At 40.3% G+C, this 6171-nt stretch overlaps 1 pseudogene across 1 annotated transcript; it reads left to right on the forward strand.

Annotated features, from left to right (window-relative positions):
• The first annotated feature begins 1162 nt into the window (after nt 1-1162).
• Nucleotides 1163-5964, forward strand: LOC308290402 (mitochondrial adenyl nucleotide antiporter SLC25A24-like; annotated as a pseudogene). The gene is made up of 7 exons: nt 1163-1344; nt 1938-2078; nt 2759-2934; nt 3152-3302; nt 4741-4811; nt 5292-5438; nt 5944-5964. The product of its transcript is annotated as a mitochondrial adenyl nucleotide antiporter SLC25A24-like (transcript).
• Nucleotides 5965-6171: the final 207 nt, after the last annotated feature.

The following is a 6171-nucleotide window of genomic DNA, read 5'->3' on the forward strand; positions in this document are numbered from 1 at the left end:
AGATAGTGCTGTGGATAAAAAACTCTGGGAAACTATCAATACTGATCTGACCCTGTCTCTTGAGCAACATCGAGGGACAGTGGAAAAGAAGCTGGAGAGAATGGGGGATATCATCTACCAATATGAACACCATGAAATCCGCCCAGTGGAGGTGGGATGCAGAGGGTTTGTGGCAAGATCTACAACCAGGCTCTTTGCAGACCTGGGAATTAGAGGCCAAAGCCAGCGTTCAGCCATCAAAGCTGCATCGGAGGCAGCCGAAAGAAGCACTATAAGTTGAGCTTATAGCGAGTGTGTGGACTTGAATATTCTATTGTATGTTGATCTTCCTCTTGGACACCTCGACACTTAACTGTAAGTGAAAGTGATTGTATCTAAGGTCTCTATAACCCCTCAATGTAGCTTGTGGCAGGTGTGGCCAAATGTATATTTTGTTGCTGCTTTTGTAGCTATTGTTTGTTATCACCATTATTATAAATAGCATTTTAAATACTGTAGGTGTCATGGGACTATTATGCTGTCCAACTATTCTAACTATTTCAAACAAAGCATGATTCTGTTACACACAAAGTATTCCATGTTCAGTTGCAAACTCAGATTTCCCGCAATTCTATGAAGCAGTTGTTTGTGTGAACGTTTACTGATGGACTGGTTACTGACTGATGAATTCCTAGTATCACATGGTAAGGTTTCAACATAATATCCATCATCACATAATATTTATCATCTTATCATTACAAAAATGTACACTCCACAAGCCACACATGGAATGAATTGACTTTCTTGTCAAAACATATTTGCAGAAAGGCTGAAATAGCACATCTGTAATTTCCACACAAATCCTCTCCAGTGTGGGCCTGCTTAGACATTAATGCCAGTGTTCCAAAGCTGTCAGAATCAGAAAGAGGGTCAGAATATCTCATTGTTCTATGATCCACCTGACTCCACACATGACATCTGAGCTGGGCTGCCCAATAATAATTATAGCAAGTGCCATGACTCAATGAATGACGCAAATTAAGCCTTTATTATTCCAGATGGCTGCATCCATTAACATAACCATGTATGCAAGGAGGTTGTGCACAATGATGTCCAAAATTGTAGTAATCTTTATACTGTAATACTGCACTTGTAATATTTCAAATGATTCCCTGTGGGGCCCATGGATTTAAATAAAGTGTTTTACCACAGGTGCATTCCTCCAAGAGCAACAAAATCAGTCTAGTTGGGGGTTTCAAGCACATGTTAAAAGAAGGCGGCGTTGCGTCTCTATGGAGAGGTAATGGTGTCAATGTCCTGAAGATTGCCCCAGAGACGGCCATTAAGTTCATGGCCTATGAACAGGTAAAGACTCCCATGTCCATTTTATTTTCTCTAAACTGGTTACCGTGTACAGTACATCTGTGATTTGACTGATTTCATTAGAAAATTATCCGTAAGGTTCTAGTAGGCAGGTTGTCTAACTGCAAAATCAAATTAAGGTTGCCGGAGAAGTCAATGATGCATACTATACCACTGTTTGATATGAGGAGCATTGTTTCAACTTACAAAGGCCAATATGCTCAATGTTTATCAATAGTTTTGCCTCACATTTTGTCCTACAATGTTAGTCTTATGATGACATGACCCTGTTACCAAGAAATGTAATTTCAAATCACTTCCCCAATACTGGGTTGTGGCGGGTACTTGATTTATTATGATTTATATCATTTAATGAATAGTCTCATGTATGTGGAATCTTGTGGATTGGCCATTTGAAAAAGCAAACAAACAAATAAATGAACTAGCCTCCTCTTAACATTAATACATTCATGTTTAAACAAACTGTACACATAAGGAGCATTCATTGATTTGTTCCCCATCACCATGAAAGGACATAAGATGAGACTACTACTAGATGAGATTATTCATGCTATGTTATTTAACTTTATCGGCAGTATAAGAAGATGCTGACCAGTGAGGGGGGAAAGATTCAGACCCACGAAAGGTTCATCGCCGGTTCACTGGCTGGAGCCACAGCACAAATGGCCATCTACCCCATGGAGGTGAGAGCAAGGGAGTCTTTTAACAACAATGGAGTGTAAGGTGTGTGTGTGTCTGGTCGTAATGCATCGAAGCACTCTACCCCATGAAGTTGGGACTAGTGTGTCATTGTTTGTGCCGAATTTGTAAAGAGTAATTTTGCTCCTCCTACTGTGTTCCTCACAGAAATCCTGTGCCGTCTGATAATGGAGAACTAATAGGTTTTCAGACAGACTATCCTCTGTCTGAGTGTTTAGTGTGATGCACATATATATTAACATAATAAGATTGTCACAATATTACATAAAGTTCTTGTACAATTTAACTTCCTGATTACATTAAAATATATTTTTTAATAAAGATGTTGAACAGCACTCCATCTTGCCTCTGTAAGCTATAGACCTAACAATATCCAGCACAACTGTACTTTGTTTTGAGTTGTTGAGACCACAGCTTTGCTGTACATTATTTGTGATATGTCTTTTTTGGGAGCGTTTCGCTGTTATTACGTGTCATCATTTCGACACCCAACTCTAACCCTTACCCTAAACCTAACCTCCGTGGGGTGAGTCGCTAACCCTCCCGATGCTCCTTTGCTGTTTTTATTTCATTTTTACAAAAAATGTATTTGGAGAGAACACAGACAACAGTAAACGGTCATCTTTACTCCAGCTTCTGCCTCTTCAAATCTTGTTCGCTACCTGTTAATTCGTGTTAGGACACACGATGAGAGCAGGATACTCAGTGATGAAAACCAGGCTGACTCTGGGGAAGACTGGACAGTACTCTGGAATGTTTGACTGCTGCAAGAAAATCCTCAAGAAGGAAGGCTTGAAGGCCTTCTACAAAGGCTACATTCCTAATATCATAGGCATTATTCCATATGCTGGGATAGATCTGGCAGTGTATGAGGTACACAATGTCTAAGGTTACTACAGTATATAAAATGTATAACAATTAGCTGGACTGTACATTGTGTATAAATTGTGTACACACACACACACACACACACACACACACACACACACACTCACTATTATAGCTTTGATTTTTCCAACTGATTCTTTATTCATGGCTTGCTAGTAACTTGGGCATAATCTAATAATTTCTTCCTGCCTACCTTCTCTAGAGTTTAAAGAATGCCTGGCTGTCCCGCTATGCCAAAGACACAGCCAACCCTGGTATTCTGGTGTTGTTGGGCTGTGGAACCATCTCCAGCACTTGTGGCCAACTAGCCAGCTACCCTCTGGCTCTGATCCGTACCAGGATGCTAGCAGCAGGTAAGACATCCACAACAAGGGTCACTTTTCTTTCCATTCATTTTAATGGTCTGTCATTTTGGATTATAAATAAAAGGTGCAACATTAACCCTTAAGTTCTGTTCAGATTCACTACACCTTCGTTCTGTTCGGGTCATTTTGACCCGGGAGATATTTGGTTTAAAAAAAAACAACACTAATATAAATTTTAACTTAACAAATCATCATGATACATTGACTTTGACTCAATACCAAACAATTCATATGATATATATGGTAAATGTTTGCATTTCTGCTTTGCTATATCACATTAAACACTGAACGAGCTAGGCGTTTTTACTGATTTAGCTGGAATTCATGTAAAAAAACTACTTTATTTAATACTGGGCAATATTGCTCATGCTTATAGGAAAAAATAAAAATCAGACAGGGGGGCTTCGGAAGGGGGGTGTTAGAAGGGGGGGGGGCTGTGTGTCTGTGTTTTGGCACAATACTGTGTATTTCTGTGCATAATTGTGTTCTTCCGGGTCAAAATGACCCGAACAGCACTTAAGGTTCAAAAAATATGAGAGGGGTGTAGCATGGGTGTAGTGCAAAAATATTTTTTTTACACATTCATCTCAGAAGAATCTTTAAGGCCAGTGAGTTTCAGGTGGAAAAGATTTAAACTTCTACCTTTTTTTATCAAATGAAAATGTAAAACGGGTCAAAATGACCCGAACAGAACTTAAGGGTTAAAGGAGGTTAGATGAATGGATACTTTGAGGATTGGTCAAGCTTCACATGATAATTTGGCCTTCAGGGTTTATCTGTCTTGTATAGCCGCATAAAAGCAAAAGTAAAGGCACAATAAGAATATACAGATGCTAACAGAATGGTAAAAAGGAGCATTAAGGCAGACAAGAGTAAATACATTGAAAATCTAGCAGAAGAAGCAAAGAAAACAGCAAGAAACGGTTAATGAAACAGTTTTACGACACCACCAGAAGGATGTCGGGTAAATGTAGTAGGCCACAAAAGAGTTGAAAAAATGTAGTAAGCCACAAAGCTACAGCCAGCTACAGCCACGTCAATGGGCCACAAACAGCAAATATGTCCCTGTGGTTGGAGGAAGGTTACATCCTATCTGGGGTTGAGAATTCATCAGGGAAAGATGAAGTGTTTAACAGAAGAGAGACAGAGGCCTCGCGTTGATTACCTTCTGCGAAAGGAATCAAATCAGTCGAATGAAGTACAGCAACTGGATGCAAACCATAGCTTGCAGTACATCAATACCACTGTCATGGAGGAAGCAAACACAGGTGATAACAACAGAGGCAGAACCGACCCAACCTCCTAGACCTGCAGACGAAAGGAGACTAGCAGGGCATAGATTGCATAGATAGTGCTGTGGATAAAAAGCTCTGGGAAACTATCAATACTGATCTGACCCTGTCTCTTGAGCAACATCGAGGGACAGTGGAAAAGAAGCTGGAGAGAATGGGGGATATCATCTACCAATATGAACACCATGAAATCCGCCCAGTGGAGGTGGGATGCAGAGGGTTTGTGGCAAGATCTACAACCAGGCTCTTTGCAGACCTGGGAATTAGAGGCCAAAGCCAGCGTTCAGCCATCAAAGCTGCATCGGAGGCAGCCGAAAGAAGCACTATAAGTTGAGCTTATAGAGAGTGTGTGGACTTGAATATTGTATTGTATGTTGATCTTCCTCTTGGACACCTCAACACTTAACTGTAAGTGAAAGTGATTGTATCTAAGGTCTCTATAACCCCTCAATGTAGCTTGTCATCACAGTGACGTCCAACCCCCTGAGTAGCAGACTGCTAAAAAACTGGGAATAAACTCTAAATCTCCTATATACTGTCCAACAAAACCAGTTTCTGGCAAGGCAATATTCTTTTCACATTTACAGTACATCTACAGTAGTAGTATGTTGTATATGTCTCCTTTTGTGGGCAGAAAAATGTGTTTTGTGTAACATTCTATTCTTAGCTCCTCTGTTCTGTGTAGGTGCTTGATGTTGGTGACAGCCTGACCATCCCAGATGAGTTCACAGAAGAAGAGAAGACCACTGGTGTGTGGTGGAAGCAGCTGGCAGCAGGGGCTGTGTCTCGCACAGGGACAGCCCCTCTGGACAGGATGAAAGTCTTCATGCAGGTGTGGCCAAATGTATATTTTGTTGCTGCTTTTGTAGCTATTGTTTGTTATCACCATTATTATAAACAGCATTTTAAATACTGTAGGTGTCATGGGACTATTATGCTGTCCAACTATTCTAACTATTTCAAACAAAGCATGATTCTGTTACACACAAAGTATTCCATGTTCAGTTGCAAACTCAGTTAGATTTCCCGCAATTCTATGAAGCAGTTGTTTGTGTGAACGTTTACTGATGGACTGGTTACTGACTGATGAATACTGATGGACTGGTTACTGACTGATGAATTCCTAGTATCACATGGTAAGGTTTCAACATAATATCCATCATCACATAATATTTATCATCTTATCATTACAAAAATGTTGCACACTTGTGGAGTTGGACACTCCACACATGGAATGAATGGAATGAACACATGGAATGAATTGACTTTCTTGTCAAAACATATTTGCAGAAAGGCTGAAATGGCACATCTGTAATGTCCACACAAATCCTCTCCAGTGTGGCCTGCTTAGACATTAATGCCAGTGTTCCAAAGCTGTCAGAATCAGAAAGAGGGTCAGAATATCTCATTGTTCTATGATCCACCTGACTCCACACATGACATCTGAGCTGGGCTGCCCAATAATAATTATAGCAAGCGCCATGACTCAATGAATGACGCAAATTAAGCCTTTATTATTCCAGATGGCTGCATCCATTAACATAACCATGTATGCAAGGAGGTTG

This window comes from Nannobrachium achirus, assembly GCF_963921795.1.
Source record: "Nannobrachium achirus genome assembly, chromosome: 1".
Lineage (NCBI taxonomy): Eukaryota > Metazoa > Chordata > Actinopteri > Myctophiformes > Myctophidae > Nannobrachium > Nannobrachium achirus.